Source organism: Nomascus leucogenys, chromosome 13 (genome assembly GCF_006542625.1).
Source record: "Nomascus leucogenys isolate Asia chromosome 13, Asia_NLE_v1, whole genome shotgun sequence".
In the NCBI taxonomy this organism is placed as follows: Eukaryota; Metazoa; Chordata; class Mammalia; order Primates; family Hylobatidae; genus Nomascus; species Nomascus leucogenys.
Genome location: NC_044393.1, coordinates 24,523,302 through 24,545,281, shown reverse-complemented (window position 1 = coordinate 24,545,281; position 21,980 = coordinate 24,523,302).

Sequence of the window (21,980 nt, the reverse complement as noted above, 5' to 3'; positions counted from 1 at the left end):
CTCTCCCAACCTATTCCCCATTCCATGTCAAAAACACATGCACTTGGTGTTTACGACTTCTGTTTCACAAACCATAACTCTTTGATGTGATTGTGCCAGGGAGAGGAGAAAAGGGAGCATTAGTGAGGGTCCCAACAGAAAACAGCACACCCAAATGGGCTAACTGAATGTATTTAATGAGGGAGCAATTTACAAAATTGTGGGAAAGGTTAAAAGAAACAAAGAATGGTGCAGCACTCCATGGCTAGGAACAGAGAGGAGCCTTTACCAGCTCTAGATCTGCAAGGTACGGAAGTGATTACTAAAACCAGAACCAGCCACCAGATAAGAGCTGTGGCCCCTGGTACAGGGAGAAGCTCAATCTGTGATGACCGCACAGGAGAGAATCTGAGGAAATAAAACACCTACTTCACTCTATTCCTACCTTGCAATATGGCGCCTTCCATTGGCTGAACTTGTAACCCCATTAACCAAACCCAAATCAAGGCCAGGAGGCAAGAGAGTTGGTTGCTGTGGAACTTAAAGGTTAGTCTCCAAATACTGAGTAGGTGGTATGCGTAGCTCTGGAGGGGAAATGGAAAATATCTAGCTAAGGAGGTGAGTACCTTTTTGGAGTGGGAAGGAGACAAAAAGGGAGTAAATTTCCCAAGACAGAGCAGCACAGTGGTTTTGGGCTTCAGGACCAGATGTAGCAGGATTCTGTTCCTCAGCCCCTATTGTACCCAGGGGTGGGACAGGGTTTCACAGAGCACCCAGGGGCTGTATTCTCAGTGCCAGGTGTCCCAGCCTCAGACATCAGAACGGAAACATGGAACAAACCCAAAGCCAAGAGAGCTCCTGCAGGAGATTTTGTGTTGCAAAAACAATTCATTTATCTTTAGAGGAGAAAGACTCTATAATGTGTAAGGTCAAATTTCCCACAATCTCGCAGGATTGGGGTTAAGAATTAGAATGAATTTGCATTTAGAAAAACCAAGTAACTGTATTTCCTGCTTGCTTAGGATCTGAGAGTGAAATTTGTACTGATTATGCTAATAAATGAATTCAAGTATAATAAAAAAGTCTTAACAGATAATTCAGACTAACCCAAGTGCTCCTTCATGTCTTAACCTCTCCAATGCCTCAGATATGTGTGAGTGAAAGAGGGTACAGGCTTGGGTACCCCTCCTAAGTCGGAATGGGCCTAAAAGCAGCAGAGTTCTTTCAGAATCTTACAGGACAATGAGACGACAAGTTATTTGGTGAGGAAAGGGTTGACACTGGTCTCAGGTTCATCCAGAAATCAGACTACTCCAGATGGAGGCTCTGCCATCAAGCTGGTATTTTGGTTAATCACCTGACACGCTCTTGGTTCTGTCTTCTCTGGTTTGAGCAGTGGCATCAACAGCCTCAAGACCTTGAAGTCAAATTGTGCCATTGGCTAAAAGTTTTGCAGAGCTCCACTGTGTTGTGGAGAGCTCACTGTCATCCCCTCCAGCTGGCAGCCCATTGTATGCCTCATGGAATGGCTTAGGTGTCACATACTGAGATGTGAGTGTGATTTAAGGATGTGAGGAGAGAAGGCTTGAATGTGCACGAGACAGCCAAGAGGATAGCATTAGGGTGGGAAGAACTGGGCTTTGAATCAGAGTGTGTGGGTGCAAGTCCATGCTCCAGTGTTCACCAGCTGTGTGACACTGGACATGTCACTTAAGCTTTCTGAGCCTCTACATCTATGAGAGATAGATTATGGGACTTGTTCAAATGTACACAGATGGAAAGCGCAGCAATCCAAATTCTAACTTTGATCTGCCCCATTTATTATTCATTCATTGAAAAATGTTTACTGAACAAGTCATTGTGCCAGATATGGGGAATATCTCCTGTCATCGAGCCATCAAGGAAGAAAGAGCTTAAACAAATAATAATGAGTGTGGTTAGTGCTATAGAGAAGCAGGGGGTCTATTAGAAAAATATAAAAGGAAGAACAGTAAATGGGTTAAAAAATGGTATAATTTATATTCTAGTATAACACTCACTATTATAGCTATTATTATCTAAGATGTAGAAATATTTTATGCACAAATCTATTAGTTATAGTGTTAGTCATAATAACAGGAAGTTGGAAACAACTTAAGTGTCCAGCCATAGGGGACCAGTTAAATAAATTATGCCAAATTGTTGCGTTATATAATAGAGTCACTTAAAATGATGCTTATTATAGTTTATGATGTTATGGGGGAAACATACAGTAAATGTGTGAAAAATACAGAGCACGAGGTTGTTTATACTGTATAATCTCATATATACTTGGGGAAACAGCCTATGTATGTAATATATGTAAACTATATAATTCACATGTATTTGGGTGAGGAGTATGTGAAGGAAGAACCTAGATCATTCTGAGTAGTGGTGGAAATTATAAACGATTATTTTTATTTATTTATTTTCATACATTTCATAAATTCCCTAGCAAACCAAAGGAAAATAATAAATAAAACCTCATGCAGCATTAATGTATTTGTTGAATACCTGCTCTAATGTCAGAAGAATTTATGTGGCCCTTAGGAATATAGGAGATCATAAGGTATGTCAAGGATTTACCTAGCAGGAGCCCATATGCTTGCTGGGATACACAAAATAAATATATGCTGCAATAGAAAACAAGATGATGCTAAAGAATAATAATTCAGGCAATTCACTGAGTGTTAGCATAACAGCAACTTGCCTTAAATGAGCGTTTATTCTACCCGAGATACTGTTGTAAATACTTTCCATATGTCATCACCTTGCATGATGGGAACACACATTACCCCTATTTTATGGATGTCATAATTGAGACTGAGAGAGTTACTTAGTAACTTAGTTAAGGTCACACAACTAATAAGTGATGAAGTCAGATTCCAACACTTGCTTTTTTAATATTAAGTCTGGGCTCCTCATCATTGTGCTGCAATGCCTACGAACAGCTTTCTAGGGAAGAGAAAAGTTGAAGTTAGCCTTAAAGAACGGTAGGATTTATAGAGACATAGGAACCACAACAGGGAATGGAACATGAGGGACACATAATTTGATATTTGCTGAATACTTATTGGGTTCTTCTCTGAGCTAGACGTGGGGAGAGTTGGGTGGCCTCAGCCCTGCCCACTGGGCACATTCGTTCAATGCATGCTTGCTGGGTGCTGTATGCCCCCACACTATGTGCAAGGAGAACCATGGCCCCCACTCTTACGAAAAGTGCAGGCTAGTGGCAGATATTGACACTAAATATAAAGCAAAACAATCTATGAAGAAAAATAAAGCTCCAGTTAAGAAAAGTGAAATGTCTATAAAAGTGTCAAAAAGCAGATACATGTGTCAAGGATGAACAGCAGAAAGAGGCTGGGAGCTGGCTCTGGGATCTGAATTAAAAATGATTCTCAACTTGGCTAAGGATATCTGGGGTCCATTCACCAGGCAATTCTCAGAATAATAATTGTCAATAGGAACTGGAACTTAAAACTTATCCCACCAGGATACTGGCTTGATTTCATCTGAATCTCCATTACCTAGTCTTTAAAATGGGGATTATAATATCTATGTTGCAGAATTGTTGCATGAATGAAAGGGATATGGCACATAAAGAGTTGACTACAATGCCTGCAGATGGAAAGGAGCCAAAGCTATTGTTATTGCTTTAGGGAGCAAAGAGCAAAAAGATAGAGGTATTGTGATTTCAAAATCTAAATTTTCTTATATGAACATGAGTTCTTTTCCTTTGGTCTTTGGGTCCTACTGGAATGATAAATGATAGATCCATTCTTTCACAGCCTATGCTCTGGGAAGTGCATATCCATTGAGAAGGATTTGTGCTGGTAACTGTTTTCTCTTTTTCCTCTTCTTCCTCCACATCCTCTCCCTTATGTTACTATTATGTTTGCAAAGCTTTATCCCCTTCATATACTCTCTGTCCTTCTCTGTACCTTAAAAAGTCAACCTCTATAGATGCCATCAACTGGCTCCCTTGCTGTTGCCTCCAAATTGGGATCGGCCCGTGGGAGCTTCCAGCTGGTGATTGGAGGGAAGGAGTAGAGAGAGGTCAGAGTGTTTCTTCCCCACTCCCCCTTGGTGTTCCATTTCTGGCAATAGCTTCCTCCCATTGTGACTACAGCTCTCACCTGGAGGACCCTTCTCCAATAATTTATATACTCTGATTATTCTTGCAGCCTAGGGATGGTAATAACTTTGCATTGCAAATCCTGAGTACCCCTTTCTTATTCCCTTAACTTTGGCTCGTGAACCTCCTATATTCTGGTGGTGCTGAGGATCTCACCTGAGAGTGCTGCTTCAGGTTTGCCCGATGGTGGGCAGTGGGAGAGAAATCACAGCATTGACAGTCTTCTCCAACTCAGCACCCTGGATCGAGTTCTGGTCTTGAGTGCTAATTGGTCTGCTTTCCTGCTGAAATGTGGCCAAAGTGAATTTGTTTGCAATGTGAAGGGAACCTTGAGCTCTGGAGGCCCAATATAATGCCAGTGCTTATGGCTCTGTGGAGTTCTGCTGGATACAAAGGAGGGAAAAGGAAGGGCATCTCTTCTTCCTGCTAACATCTCAGCCTGCGGGAGTGATTGCATCCCTGCCCCTTGTCTTTCTAAAGAGGCTGAGCCACCTGAGAGCTCGAAGTTGTGCCTGGTCAACTTCTTCCCTTCCAGGCAGAGCTTTGCCACCTCACTCCTCAAAAAACCACATAAAAAGTGAGATGGGATTTTAAAGTGGTTTTATATCCTTCCGTATAAGATATGGCACATCTGGGATAAGGAGTGAAATGGAAATGGATGTTGGTGGGCTTGGTGTACTTCAACAGATCCAACAACTGGGTAAGGGATGAAATCACTGGTATTTTCCCAATATACTCTGGAGTTGTAAAGAGGCTGCTACAGCAGCATTGCTGGGAGACTCTTTCTAAGGTCCAAGTGCTCTAAGAACCCAAAGTAGAATATGGACAACTGTTCTTGACTGCCTGGCATGTTGACTCTTCCTGTTCTATAGACTCTGTGTTTCTGGCCATAGGCATAGTCATATGAAGCTCATTCCTCAGGACATGCAAATGAATCGTTGCATGGGCCTTTGATCCTAGCAAGGCAAGTTAAAGTCCTTCCCTAAATTGGTGTTGTGAAACGAATGATCTCTCTGGTCTCAGGGAGGCATGGAAAAAGTCATTTGCAATGGGAGAGCCTGAGAGTGACACATGGAGAAAAGCAGATCTGAACAATGGAAAAGGTGACTGCATAGTGACCACACTGCTCAAGTGCCCTGATGCAGCTGTATCTTAACCCCTGGGTTTTCTTTTTCTTCTCAAATCCTTAGCTTACTTACTGCCTGTTTACCTACTCTGAGTTGCAGTTCTAAGAGCTTTGACAGATACGGTGTTTCTACAAAAAATTCTAGGGCTAGTGGAGCCCATATAGTCTTAGGTAACAGTGAATGAGCCCTGACTCCACCCATTTTATATCAGGATAAGTTCTCTAGTATGACTCTGAAAACGAAGAGCATCCACTAGGGAAGACTTGATTATCTTCCAAAATTGTCTGCAAATAAAGGTACACAGGTAATCCCAAATTTATAAAAGTTGCTCTAGCCAGAGCAACACTCCTTGCCTTTGCCTGACTCAAGCTGGGAGGTGATGGGGACTATAACCCCTGAGGTGTCTTCTGTCTTTCAGGGGCACCAGGATCCTGGTTCAGCTTGGATGAGCATCAGGCCTGCCAAAGCAGGTATTCAACAAACTCTATAAGATTTGATCACAACTAGATAAATTAACCAAAATATCTTGCATAGAAAAAATACTAGGAGGAAATGCAGTGAAGTGATTAAATGTTTTCTTGTAACTAAGATTTTTTTTCCAATCCCCTAACAATTTTTGTTTTTTTTCTAAATGTTCTAAGGTGAACCTGTATTATGTCTATAATATAGAAAAATTCCCTTATGTATAAAACAACATTTGTTAATTGAAGAAAGTGTGAATTGTCTTCCACTGCCCAGAGGAAAATGTGAGAACTCCTGGAGGAAATAAGTAGAGAGAAATAGAAGTCCCTGATTATTTTTTGCTCTCAGAGCTTGATGTGTTGAGAATTTTGTGTCAAGTTCTTTGACCTATATCCTGAAGCCCTGCTTTCACCTCTCACCAGTAGTGGGATTTAGGGGCAAATGGCAGAGAGTGCTTTGTGGATTAACAAAATCCTAAGTGGATGTTTTTGCACCACAAATTCCATCCACACAGGTGTGAGGAGTTGGATTTCTCCCTGTGCCCACTTTTATTCTCCTTAAAGAATATGAGTTGTTAACCAGAATTAGTCTCTCTTCTCCTGTACTCTTTCAGGTTTCTCTCATAGGGAAGGAGGAAGAGTCTAAGGAAGGACATCAGGAGACACTTTGCAATGAGGATGGTGTCAGTGGTTGAAGCAAAGCAGCTGAAACGACTCAGCCTCTGATAACACATCTTCTATCAGCCCATTTACTTATCCTATGGACTACCCTGGGACAGCAGTTCTGATTCCAAGACTCCCATAAAAACCAGGGCAGATTCACTCAGTTCCTCCAAACCTCTGCCTGATCCTCTCCTCCCCCATTTCCATCACATAATTCCTCATGGTGAGAAAGCAGGTTGTGTTTATTTAGATAAAGATATATTACTGTAATAGAATTACTAATTATGTTAAACAACTTTTTCCTTAAACAAAACATTCCATGGTTGGGGCTGGAAACCATTAGTGTGAGGAGGAGGAGGGAGGAGGAGGAGAGGGAAGTCGTGTTTTTCTTTCCCCCTGATTTATGAAGGTGTGATAATCTTGGACCGCTCACAAGTTGCTCTTTTCTGTGGCTAACTGGATTCTGCTTTGCCAGCTATAATTTGAAGCAAATTTTGCTCTAACCAATCTCCTCCTCCACATTAATGTTTATTAAAAGTCAGCCATAGCACATACAGATGCCTCCAACACCATGGCTGTGCCCCCAGGGCCAACTCCAGGTTATTGCAAGGGAGGTGGGAACTCCTACCTCTGCTTTGCTTTCACAAAGCATGAGCAAATAGGAGGATTGGGGAGGGAATCTGTAGCTCCATACTGAAGTCAGCAACAATGCTGCTTTGAGGGTTGTTGGTATTGCAAATGTTATGTAAGGGCACAGCAATACTATGAGTCTTTAGTCTGGAATCCTTTAGGGGAATATGAGGAGAAGAGACTGATTACTATACACTCAACATATGAAGCTGTGGAACCATTGTAAGCTTTTCCTTTTATTTCCTGCATGTGTCTTTCCTTATTTTCTCTACTGAGAAGATCATCCTTACCATCTCTCCCTACTTCATTTAGCCAACAGCCTAAATGGATTCCCCCAAAAGCAAACTTGGAGACAAGGATGTGGGTGCAAGCAGTTGATTTGGGAGGGGGTCCAAGAAAGCACTGCTAGGGGAGTAGGGCAGTGATATGGTTTGGCTGTGTTCCCACCCAAATCTCATCTTGCATTCCCATGTGTTGTGAGGGAGACCTGGTGGGAGGTAAGTGAATCATGGGGGCAGGTCTTCGGTCTTTCCCATGCTGTTCTCAGGATAGTGAATAAGTGTCATGAGATCTGATGGTTTTATAAGGGGGAGTTTCCCTGCACAAACTCTCTTTGCCTGCTGCCATCCATGTAAGACGTGACTTGCTCCTCCTTGCCTTCTGCCATGATTGTGAGGCCTCCTCAGCCATGTGGAACTCTAAGTCCATTAAGCCTTTTTCCTGTACAAATTACCCAGGTATGTCTTTATTAGCAGCATGAGAACAGGCTAATACAGGAAGTAAGAAGGAAAGAGAATGAGTCAACAGAGGGTCCATTGATGAACAGGTTACTGCTGTAGGTAACTGTGGTTCATTCTCACTAGAGATCTCAGAAAGGCTGTATAATACATGCCTTGGAGCTCCCAGGACTGAGGACTCTGGGGTATCAATCTACTAACTCTGTCTATCATTGATTAAGGGCTGCTTCTGGAGTGTTAGTTCCTTGGCACCCCTGGTCTGTCCTGCACATGAGAACACTCCTGCAGTGAGAAGATGGGGTATATGTACTTTTCCCTGTTCTTACCAGTAAACACAATTAAAAATCCTGGACATTATGTATACAACAAATATACTAATATTCTGAAAGGAGGAGAGAAGAAGGCAGACTGGCTAGGACCTCAACACTTGAGGAATGATATGATGGTGAATTCCTTTAAGATTACATTCTCCCAGGTGGGTGCAGTGGCTCACGCCTGTAATCCCAGCACTTTGGGAGGCCGAGGCGGGCAGATCATGAGGTCAGGAGATCGAGACCATCCTGGCTAACATGGTGAAATCCCATCTCTACTAAAAATACAAAAAATTAGCTGGGCATGGTGGTGGGTGACTGTAGTCCCAGCTACTCGGGAGACTGAGGCAGGAGAATGGCATGAACCTGGGAGGCGGAGCTTGCAGTGAGCCAAGATCACACCACTGCACTCCAGCCTGGGCAACAGAGTGAGACTCCGTCTCAAAAACAAAAACAAAAACAAACAAAAAGATTCCATTCTCTCTCATATACCCAAGACATGGCACTGAAGAATCCAGAAACCTGGAAACACAAACATGTACAGATTTTTTTTAAACCACCACCAACAAGATTACTAATATGTTAAATGCATATTATAAAGATGTTTAAAAATCCATAATAAAAATATCTCAGCAAGCAAACATAAATGTGTCTAAAACAAATAAAAAATAAAAAGCCTCAGAAAGGAAAGTCACAGTTAGTAAATAAAAGATATAAATAATAACTGCCACATGAAAATTTTAGAACTGAGAAATATCATACCAAAAGAAAAAGCTCAATATATGGGTTTGAGAGTATAATTAAGGGAACAGAGGAAAGAATCAGTGAACTTGAAGACAGAACAATAGAGAATGCTCAATCTGAACATCAAAGACATAATTGACTGAAAAAAAATTAACATAGCCTTAGGGACCTATGAGATTGTAACAAAAAGTCTAAGATTTGTATTATTAGATACCCAAAGGAGAGGAGAAAGAGAGTATAATTGAAAAAGCACTTGAATAAACAAATAGTAGCTAAAAACTTCCCAAACTTGCTAAGAGACATAAACATAGTTAAGAAACTGAGTAAATCCCAAATAGGGTAAACCTAAAGAAATCTATGTCTAGACACACCAAAATTAAATTTCTGAAAACTAAAGACACGAAAAAAACTCTTAAAAGCAGTCAGAGAAAACCAACAACTTGCCTATTAGGGAGAAACAATTTAAAAGATCATGGATTTTACATTAGAAAGCATGGAGGCCAGAAGAAAGTGACAGAGTACTTTCCAAGTGCTGGAATGAAAGAACCATCAACTTGGACTCCTGTATCCAAAGAAAACAACCTTCAGGAATGAAGGAAAAATGAAGACACTCTCAGATGAAGAAAAATCAAGATAATTTTTTACCCGTAGATCTAATCTAAAATAAAGACAAAGGGAATTTATCTAAACAAAAAAGAAAAGGATGAAAGAAAACAAAGACTATATTAAGGTAAAAAATAAAAGAAAATATAATAGATTTTCATTCTCATCTTTAGTGTGTTGACTAAATTACGTTTGTTGATTGAACAAAAGCTATGCTATCTGATAATATGGTTCTCATGTATGTAGAAGAAATATTTCAGACAATTATATTGTAAATGGAAAAGGGCAAGACAACGTAGAGGCAAGTTTTCTTCAATTCACTTGAACTCATAAATTATCAACAACACTAGACTGTGATAAGCTATATATATGTTTAAGAAAGCTATTTTTAAAAGCTGTTTAAAAAGATGCACCCAAAAACACTATAATTAAGTCAAAATAAAATGATAAAAACTGTTCAAGTAACTCACAGAAAGCCATAGAGAAAAAATAAAACAGAGAGAACAGAACAGACAACACAAAATAAAATGGAAGGCTTAAAGCCTAACCCATCAATAATCACATTAAATGTAGCAAATTAACACACCAATTAAGAGACAAAGATTGGGTAAATGTAAATGCCTCAATATACCGGTTAAGAGACAAAGATTGTGTTAGAAAACATGACCAACTATATGCTGTCTACAGGAAACTAATTTCAAATATAATAAAATAGGTAAGTTCAAAGTAAAAAAGTTAAAAGAGATCTATATACTATACAAATATTAATCAAAGCAGAAGTTATTATATTAATATCAGATAGACTTTAGACCAAAGAAAACTATCAGGGACAGAAAGGAACATCACATAATAATAAAAGGATCAGTGAATCAGGAAGACATAGCAAACCCAAATGTATATACAATGAAAAATAGAGACGTAAAGTAAGTAAAGCAACAATTGATCAAATTGAAAGAAGAAATAGACAAATCCACAATTAGAGTTGGGGACTTCAGTACCCCTCTTTAACAATTGATAGAACAACTGGACATAAAATCAGGAAGGACATAGAATTCAAAAACATTAACAATCAACAAGATCTAATTGACATTTATAAAACATTCCACCCAACAATAGCACATTATACAGATGGTCCCCAAATTATAATGGCTTGACTCATGGTGTAAAAGTGGTATGTATTTGCTAGAAACCATCCTTTGAATTTTGAATTTTGGTCTTTTCCTGGCCTAGTGATATGCAGTACAGTACTCTCTCGTGATGCTGGTCAGCAAGCCCCAGCTCCCAGTCAGCCAGATTATGCGGGTAAACGACTGATACTCTACAGCATGCTGTGTTGCCAGATGATTTTGCCCAACAATAGGGTAATATAAGGTATTCTAAGCACATCTAAGGTAGGCTAGGCTAAGCTATAATTTTGATAGGTTAGGTGTATTAAGTGCATTTTCAACTTAACAATATTTTCAACTTAAGATAGATTTATCAGAATGTAATTCCATTGTAAGTAGAGGAGCATCTGTACACTTTTTTTTTAAATGCTCACACGAAATGTATATAAAGATAGCACATCTCTTGGATCATAGACAGAACTCAACAAGTTTAAAACAATTGAAATTACATAGAGTGTTTTTTTCTGACCACAGTGTAATCAACTGGAAATTAAAGAAAGAGATAACAAAGTATTCTCCAACCACTTAGAAACAAAACAGCATACTTCTAATTAATTTATGATTCAAAGAGGAAGTCTCAAGAAAAATTTAAAAATATATGGAAAATTTTAAATAAAAATATAAGGTATCAAAATGTTTGGGACACAGCTAAAGCAATGCTGAGAGAAAAATTTATAGCACTAAACGTTTTATTTTGAAAAAAGGAAAGATTCTAAATAAATCATCTCAGTTGTCTCCTCAAGAAATTAGAAAATGAGGAATAAAATAAAACCAAGGTGAGCAGAAGAATTAAGAAATTACAAAGATCAGAGTAGAAATCAATAAAATTAAAAACAGAAAAACAATAGAGACTATCAATGAAACAAAAAACTTGTTCTTTGAAAAGATCAATAAAATTGACAAACTTCTAACAAGACTGATGCAGCAAAAAATAGACAAGACAAAATTACCAATATCAGGAATAAAACAGAGGATATCTGTACAGACCATGCAGACAGCAAAAGAATAACAATGAAATATAACGAAGAACTTGACACACAAATTTGAGAACATAGATGAAATGGACCATTCCTTAGACAATACAAGCCATCACAGCTCACCTAGTATGAAATAGATAATTTATATAGCCGAATAACCATTAAAAATTAAACGTATATATAATTAAAACCATCCGAAAGAAATCTTCAGCTTCAAGTGTTTTCACTGGAGAGTTCCACTAAATGTTTAAAGACGATTTCATGTCAATTCTATGCAGTCTCTTCCAGGAAATAAAAGAGAACAGTTCCCAAATAATTTTATAAAGCCAGTATTATCTGGATACCAAAACCAGACAAGAAATGCAAAAACAAACAAAAAAAAGTGTTGACCAATATCTCTCATGAATACAGAAAAAAGTAATTATGAAATGTTGGCAAATGGAGCTCTGCAACATATAAGAAGAATTATAAAACATGACTAAGGCGGGTTTATTCCAAGTATACCAAGACTGTTTTAATATCCAAAAATCAATGTAATCCCCACATTAACATATTAAGATAAAAATTATATGATAATATTAATGGTTGTAGAAAAAGCTTTGACAAAATTCAATAACCATTAATTATAAAAAATCTCAGAAAAATAGAAATAAAGTAGAACTTCCTCAACTTGCTAAAGAACACCTACAAAAAATGTTTAATGTAATATTAGTGGTGAAAGATTAAACGTTTTTCCTCTAAGAATGAAAGTGAGACAAGGAGTTTTCTTACCACTGCTATTCCACATAGTAATGGAAGTCTTAGCCAGCTCAATAAATCAAGGAAATGTAATAAAGAGTACACAGATTAGAAATAGATGACATGATAATTGTCATAGAAAATCCCAAGTAATCAACAAAAAAACTGCTAGACATAAGCAAATTAAGCAAAGTTGCAGGGTCCAAGCTCAACATACAAAAGTTAATTATATTTTTGTATGTTAACAGTAAACACGTGAAAACAGAAATTTCAAGTATCATTTAAATCATTAAAATATTGAAGTGCTTAGGTGTAAATCTAACAAAATATATACAGAACTTGTATGCTGAAAACTACACAATGCTGATTAAAGAAATCAAAGAAGATCTAAGTAAATGAAAAGACAGACCATGTTCATGGATTGGAAAACAATATAGTCAAGTAGTTACTACTCCTCCAGTTGATAAATTAGTTTAACATTCTTATAAAAATCATAGCATTTTTGTATAGATATTGATGAGATTATCCGAAAACTTAAATGGAAAGGGAGGGTAACTAGATAGCTAAAAAACAATTTCGATGAAGTAGAATAAAACTGTAGGACTTAATATACCCAATTTCAAGCCTTAGTATACAGTTACATTAATCATGACTCTATGATACTAGGTGGAGAGATAGATACAAAAATCAGTGTAACAGAAAAGAGAAGTCAGAAAAAGGCCCACACAAATACAGACAACTGTTTTCTTTTAATTAAAATTCTGATAAAGATGGTTGTACATTCACATGCGTTTGTAAAACTAACACAGAGAGATCCTTTGTAAACTTTGCCCAGTTTCCCCCAATGGTAACATTTGCAAAGCTGTAGTATAATTTCACAACCAGGATATTAACATTGATACACTATATTAGCTTTATCCAGTTTTATTTACTCATTTCTGTATATGTGTGTGTGTTACTAAGTTTCATACAATTTATCACCTGTGTAGGTCCTTGAACCCCCTATCACAATTAAAATTCTAAATAGTTCCAATGCTGCAAGAACCCCTTGGATTATTCTTTTATAACCACCTCCCTCCTGTTCCTTTGAAATTCCCTGTCTCCCATCCCTAACTCCTAGAAATTTAGAATATCTACACTGTTTATAAAATGTCATTATTTTGAAAGTATTATAGAGATGGAATTACATAGTAAGTCACCTTTTGGAGAAATTCTTACTCAGCAGACTACCCAGAGTTGATGCATATAGCAACAATTCATTCTTTTTTCATTGCTAAACAGTATTCCATTGCATGCATGTATAACCATTCACCATTGAAGGGCATTTGGGCAGATTTCAGAGTTCGGCTTTTACAAATAAAGCTGCTGTGAACATTCCTATACAGGTTTTTGTGTGTACAGAAATTTTCAGGGAAGCACAAGTGAAATGTGGCACAAGAGAGAAGGTGCTTGAGTAGAATTATTTGACCCTAAATCTAGCTGTACCTGAGGTCATCAACATTCCCTTAAACTTCTTAATTGTGAGGGAGTTTATATCATTTGTTTTATATTACTAAAAAGCAGTAACTTATCAGTTATTCACAGTGGGTCATCTCTTATGTCTTTGCCCTGAAAACTACAAATTACTTTTTAAAGAAGTTTGGCGCCTGGAGGCCAATGAAGAATTTTAGCAACATAAGCCTGTTACATACAACAGGGGAGAAAGGCTCCTAATGCATTTTGTACTTCATTCTATAGTTAGGTTTTGAAAATATTTGGTGTAAAGTAAATACTTACTATATATATTTGGTTCCAAGATAAATGCTCTTGGTATTCTCCAAAATCTGTGGTGGCCAGTAGGGTTCAGGAACGCTGACATGACTCCACAGTGGCCCCTGGACTACGGAGAAGCTGCCGATGGCTGTGATGATCTGTGCTAGCTGATGGCTGGTTGTGGAGAGAGGGTGCTGGGTGATGACAGCACTGCCAGGGGATGTTAGACAAGGTCCAGGGCCCCATAGATTGCTATGTGAGATAGTGGTGTTGGCTGTCATCTGATTTGTCATTATAAAGAACTGACTTTTGGCCAGGCATGGCGGCTCACTCCTGTAATCCCAGCATTTTGGGAGGCCGAGGCCGGCGAATCACCTAAGGTAGGGAGTTCGAGACCAGCCTGACCAACATGGAGAAACCCGGTCTCTACTAAAAATACAAAATTAGCCAGGCGTGGTGGCAAATGCCTGTAATTCCAGCTACTCAGGAGGCTGAGGCAGGAGAATCGCTTGAACCCGGGAGGCGGACGTTGTGGTGAGCTGAGATGGTGCCATTGCACTCCAGCCTGGGCAACAAGAGCGAAACTCCATCTCAAAAAAAAAAAAAAAAAAAAAAAAAATTGACTTTTCCAAGGTGTTAGTAGATTTGGTGAATAAAAAAAAGGACTGACTTCATTCAGGTAGAGATAAACTGGCACCTGAGCCTCTGTCCTTCTGGAGGAGAAATTAGATATGTTTCGGAAGCTCAGAATAATTGAGAGCAATTTGCATTTAACTTCAACAGAAGCCAGTTTGGACACTAAAGTATCAATATATAAAAACTGGAGATCATCAATAAAGAACTAGAAAGATAGACATCCTTATTTGAGTATGGAACAGACACTCTCCAACAAATACTAAAAGAAGATGAATCTCAACATTTAAAACAAGTTGATGAAAATAGATAAATTGGACGATATCAAAGGACACCATTACACCAGTCAGTAAAACACAGTAAAAACACAGTTTTACACCAGTAGAAACACAGTCCATGAAATAGGAGAAAATATTTGCAAGTCATATGTCTGAAAAGAAGTCAATATCTAGAAAATATAGAGAACTCTTACAACTCAACAAATAACCCAATTAAAAAAATTGGCAATGAACTTGAATAGAATTTTTTGTAAAAATGACACATAAATGAACAATAAGCACACGAAAAGATCTTCATCATCACTAATAATTAAGGAAATGCAAATCAAAACCCCAATGAGATACCACTTCATACCCATTAGGATAGCTATTATCAAAACAGTAAAACACACATACACGCATACACACACCACAAAATGACAAGTATTGGCAAGGTTAAGAAAAAATCAGAACCCTTGACAACTGTTTTGAGCACTGTTTCTTGGAATGTAAAATATTATGTATGGAGGTTCCCTAAAAACTTAAAAATAGAATTGCCATGCGATTCAGTAATTCCACTTCTGAGTATATACTAAAAAGAATTGAAAACAGAGACTTGAACAGATATTTGTACATCTGTGTTCAAAGCAGCATTGTTCGCAATAGCCAAAAGATGGAAGCAGTCCAAGTATTGATTGACAGATTAATGGATAAACAAAATGTGGTATGTTCATACAATGGAATATTATTTAGCTTCCAAGATGAAGGAAATTCTGGCATGTGCTATAGCATGGAGGAATCTTGAGGGCATTATGTTAAGTGAAATAAGCCCGTCACAAAAAGATAAATAATAATTCCACTTATATGGAATAGAGTAATCAAAATCATAGAAACAGAAAGAGAAATGTTGGTTGCCAGGGGCTGTAAGGAAGAGAAGTTATTGTTTAATATGTACAGAGTTTCAATTGGGGAAGATGAAGTTCTGTAGATAGATGGCAGTGACGGTTGCACAACAACGTGAATGAACTTAAAATGATTAAAATGGTAACTTATTTATTTTACTACCAGAGAAAAATTTATAAAGTTGATATTTCCATAAAGTTATGGTTATTTCAAGACAAATTTGAAAAATGCAAAAGCAAGTCATTGCCACTGTGGCATTGTTCAAAATTCATCAGAAAAATGAAGAGCAGTCTCAGGCAGCTCTAAAAAAATTCTTTGAAGGTGAATTCCAGTCTTCAGGGAAATCTAAAGCGGCTTTCTGGAGATGCTGAGAGAACAAAAGGAGGAGTGAATAAACTTAGAAGAGAAAAATATTAGGAAACACTCAAGAAAGTCAGGCCACATCTCTGGGTGGACACCTGCAGGAGCTGAGTGATTGGGATCCTGCTTTGGTGGGGGCAGCATAAATGGTACGAGGCTGGAAGCCACCAGAAAACAGAGACCATGAAAGTAAAAAAAATCACAGACACTGGCAAGGTTGTGGAGAAAAAGGAAGTCTTATACACTGTTGGTGGGAGTGTAAATTAGTTCAGCCATTGTGGAGCACAGTGTGGCGATCCCTCAAAGACCTAAAGACAGAAATACCATTCCACGCAGCAATTCCATTACAGGGTACACACCCAAAGGAATATAAATCATTCTATTATAAAGACTCATGCATACGTACGTCCATTTCAGCACTATTCACAGTAACAAAGACATGGAATCAACCTAAGTGCCCATCAATGATAGACTGGATAAAGAAAGTGTGGTACATATACACTGTGGAATACTATACAGCCATAAAAATGAATGAGATCATGTCCTTTGCAGAGACATGGGTGGAGCTGGAGGCCATTATGCTTAGCAAACTAACACAGGAAGAGAAAACCAAATGCCACGTGTTTTTACTTACAAGTGGGAGCTACATGATGAGAACACACGGACACAAAGAGGGAAACAACACACACTGGGGCCTTTTGGAAGATGGAGGGTGGGAGGAGGGAGAGGATCAGGAAAAATAACTAATGGATGTTAGGTCTAATATCTGGGGGATGAAATGATCTGCACAACAAACCCCCATGACACAAGTTTACCTATGTGACAAACCTGCACTTGTACCCCTGAACTTAAAAGTTTTTTTTTTTTTAAAGCAGAGGCCATGTACAACATGAGTCCAAATAAGTTTTGAACATAACACTTGATGTGATTGAGTTAAATACTTATTTAAGATCCCTTGAAGAATAAAGAAATTATAATTTACACTAAATTAACCAAAAAAGATTAAATAATTGATGCACTTTAAGATCATTGAAAAGTCTCTAAACTAGTAAAGCTTTACTGAGGTCAAGAGAAAAAAAAACAAACACAGAAAGGCAGAGGCAACCACTTCAGTGGAAACTTCTAAGTTTTCTCAGAGTTGCATCAAGGGGAGAAAATAAATTTTCACTAAATGTATGATTTAGAGAGAATTTACCCCGTAAAGATAGAAAGGAATCTTTCAAAAGCAGATGACAAGATCAGCCATGCATGTGATAAGCCAGGCACCTATAAATGCAATCCAAAATTTTTCCAGAAAAATTCAAAAGAATATGCCGGCTATTATTGAAGCCAGCTTATTTCCTATGAGAGAAAAATCTCAAGAGGTGTTGAGAGTTGCCTGAAAGACACCTTCATAACTTAAGAAAAGAGAATGCATCCCTGAGACAAAACAAATTGAGAAAGGTGGTATAAGTTTTGAAAAGCATCCTTAAGTCTCCATTGTTGCAAATGGGGCATTTATTAGAGTCCTGTGAGATCACCAGGGAATGCTCTGGAGGACCAGATCACTAAGGAGGGAGGATCATGGGCTGTGGAGGGATGGAGATCCAGGATCCAGTGCCCACTGTGGGCAGATGCCATCCTCCCAGGAGAAGGAAACTTCTATCAGGTCAACTTTTTTCTGACACTGCAGCTCCTTTTCACGAGCATGAGAGGGCAGTTCTGTTGCTTCTGGAGCCGGTCATGGCCCAGAGTCTCCTTTCGATCCAGCCCTCCCACCAGAACAGTGTGCTGCTCACCCAGTCTTTGTTCTCTACCCAGTACCCTAGTCAGATGGTAGATGTCCCAAAGAGATTCCAAGGTACATCTCCTAAGAAGGGGATACGCTGAACTTCCCTCTATTCCAAGAAAGCTTGGAAGAAACTGCCTAGGGGTCTTCCCCACTGAGGGATTTCCCTGGCTGGGCACATTCTCCACCAGCCACAGGAAAGATCTCTGGTCCAAACACTGCCCACATGGTCTGAAAGCAGAAGTGAGTCATCTCCAAGTTGACCCTATCCCCAATGAGTAGACTACTGAAGATCCAGAACCACAAGATGTTTTTTTCTGTCAACTAAAATCATTTTAATTGTTTTTCTTTTACTGCTATTAAGTAAATTGCTTAAATATAAACCAGGTAGAGCTAGAATTCTAAGCTAAAGTTCTATGACTGTGGATCATTTAAACATGACTCTTATGAGTTAGCTGCTTCCATTTTATTCTATTTTTAGGTAGTGTTATTACAGTAGTTTTCTTGTTAATCCACAATATTATCTAGAAACAGCAAGAAATTTGTCTTTTTTCTAATAGTAAATTTATTTTTTTTCTTCTTTGGTTTTATTGCTATTATTTATATGTTTATATAATACCTTAAATGGAGATTTGATCAGATTATGACTTTTAAGATAGTATTTTATAAATGTAGATTCTATACATGTGAATCTTGGGATTGGAAATGACATCAGCAGCCACACTGACAAGCCTTGCTCCTCTCCATGGTGTCATCTCCATCCTCAGCCACTACCTAGCTATGTCCAGTGACAGCTGAAATTATCACAATGGGTTAGAACTCTCCCTTCCTTCAGGGAAGGGTCATCTGGACCAGGAGAAACAAGGTCCTCTGTTAAGACCCACCCCTGCCACGGTTTGACCTTGGATACCTGAATGCTTTCTGGCTCAGTTTCCTCTTACCACTGCCTCGTGGTAGAGCTGTATGAGACTTAAACAAGGTCATGAGCATCTACTTGTCCTTCAATCCGAAACCCACTGCAGGAAGCACAGCCAGACTTTTGAGAGTGCAAGAGTTTTCAGACAGCACCTCTCCATCACGCTGTCTTTCTGATTCCTTTCATATCCTCCTCCTCCTCCCCCTTCTCCTCTTTACCACCACCAGCACTGTTATCATTGCCTTTATTTCACTTCCCGACATCTGTCTCTGCACTTCCTTTATTTCTCATGTTCAACACATGCACTGAGCAAATTTGTCCTCATCCCCTGGGTATTATTGCTGGATGTCTGTCCTGCCTATATCTGGACCAATCTTATTGCTGGATGCCTGTCCTGCCTATATCTGGACCAATCTTGTTGCTGGATGTCTGTCCTGCCTATATCTGGACCAATCTACTGTGACCTTGTGGTCTCATCAGGCCATCTCTCTAGGCCTGGAATCTGGACCATGAACCCCAGCAGTGCTTACTGCCAAGTTCCTATACAAATTCAACTGCCTCTAGATGCCTTTGTGCAAACTCCCATCATCTCTCCTGCAATTATTTTTTACTTGAGATGGAGTCTCACTTACTTTGTCACCCAGGCTGAAGTGCAGTGGTGCAATCTTGGCTCACTGCAACCTGCACTTCCCTAGTTCAAGCGATTCTCCTGCCTCAGCCTCCCAAGTAGTTAGGACTATAGGCGTACACCACCATGCCTGGCTAATTGTTGTATTTTTAGTAGAGATGGGGTTTCACCTTGTTGGCCAGGCTTGGCTCGAACTTCTGACTGTGCCATCTGCCGTGGCCTCCCGAAGTGCTGGGATTACAGGTGTAAGCCACCATGCCTGGCCTTCTCCTGCAATTCTATTATAGCCTCCAGCTCCTTATCCTTCCCGGTCTACCTTCACAACAGTGAAGTCAGGATAAACTTTTACAAAAGATAAAGGAGATCATGAAACTCTACTGCTCAAAGCCCTCCATGCCCCCAAATCACACTAAGGCTCAAATCTAAACATTCAACTAAGGTCCACCAGGCTATGCATAACCTGGTCTTTGCTTGTCTCTGTCTGGCCTCTCCAATCCAGCTTCTGACTTTCCTTCTGGACCAATAACATGTCACACTCACACTGCCTCAGAGCCTTTGCACTGGCTGTTTCCTCTGTCTAGAGTGCTTTCCATCAATTTTGCATGTGGCTGCCTGCCTCTTCTCGTTGACATCCCAGCTTATATTGAATGCCTTCTTCCATCTCCGGCTTCCTCTCTGTTCCCCAGCCTTATTTATGACTTCAGAGCTCTCATACTCTCTTAAGTAATTTAATTTCCATATTATTCTAGTTTATATCATTTAGCCCTTCTTATGACAATCGTTTAGGATAGAGGTTGTTGATTTTAGAAAAAAGACAAAATTGTTGCTGTGTTTCTGAATCATTTTAGTAAACTTATTAATGTAAATATTAGTAATATTAGTAAACTTAGATTTTACTAGTTATAGTAACTTATAGTTACTAATATGCTAATATTACTAATGTTACTAATATTAGCATATTAGTAAACTTATTAAAATACCACTCATTGTTTGCACTGCCCTCTGGAAGGTAAGGAACAGAGAGTTTATCTTATTCACCACAGACACTGCCTTTGTATGTTGCACATGACAGTCACTCACTTAAGATTTGGGAAGGAAGGGATACATAGAAGTGAATCCAGTGCAAAGACCTCCTGACATCTCAGATCTGTCCACCTGTCAGGGCCTCCCAGAGCAGGTTCTGTACACCTGTGGGTGTCTTCGTGAAACCTCACCTTGGATCCTGGTGCTCCTCACTGTCTGCACATTCTCGGAGCATCCTCGTGTGTGGGTTTCAACCAGCCCCCTTCTGACATTCCATGCCTGTGAGTGTTAAGTCTCCACATTAACATGATTCATACAGATGGCTGGGGAAGCCCAAGGTTATGGGAACAGCAGAAGGAGATGCTATTGAAAAAGACATGGTAGGGTGGCCACAGGCCTCCTCTACTACAGTATTGAGCAGCAAAGGCTGGTGCTTTTGTGTTAAAGAGAAAGCCACTGGACTTCAGGGTCCCAGGCCATTTCATTGTCTTGGAGAGAAGATTCAGAAATATGCAAGTACTTACAATCAACTATTATCTGGATTTAGTAACTAATATTTATGGGGTACTCACTCATGATGCACAGAGTGCTGTGTAAATGCCAGGCCATCTTCTAGTTGTGACTACCCTTATGGCTACTCTCTAAGATGGGGATGGCATTCAGAGAAGGAAACTGAGGTTCTAACAAGCTCCAAATCACACAGTATAGATGGGCAGTTGACAGCTCAGAGTGCCTGGTAACTAATTTCACCTCGTGGCTTTCCAGCGGTGAATTTTGGATGTGTTACTTAATGCTTAGGTCTCTTGACTTTCTCATCTGTAAAACAGATGAGGGTTGCTGTGCAAGTTAAATTAAATGAGTCCATGTAAAACACTCACTACACAGGAAGCCCTCCATAGATGTTGCTAGTTTTTTTTGTTATTCTACTAGAAGTAAATGGCCTACTTGGTATTGAATCTGAGACCTCTGTCCCTAAATCCACTCACTTTCTACTCGTTAAATAACTGTTTTTGTTTAACTGTGTTTGGTTTGTTGATTGCTAAGCCAGTGGAAGAACAAACTTTCCTAATTGACCAGCTATGAAGATGAGATAGTTTTGGAACTTTTGACAAGCTCTGGCTCATTGCAGTGACATTATTTAAGTTCTAATTTCCAGTGAGGCTGGCTATTCTCAGAGAAATTTGATTCAATTCCACAAACACTTCTCCTAGTCTTTAAGACACCTACCACTAAAAACATCTGGTCAATTAAATTTAAAACATTAGTCAAACAAGTTGGTACTATATGGTCAAACATGTGGACAAATGAAATTTTAATTGAATGTTTTGATATCATGTGGTCTCGGTTTCAAAGCCAACCCCCAAATAGAGGGCATATACCTTTACTTCCTTTGCCAAGTTGGGTGGGCTGGGTTTGGTAAATCAATTCACTTTTAAAAAATTTACCAA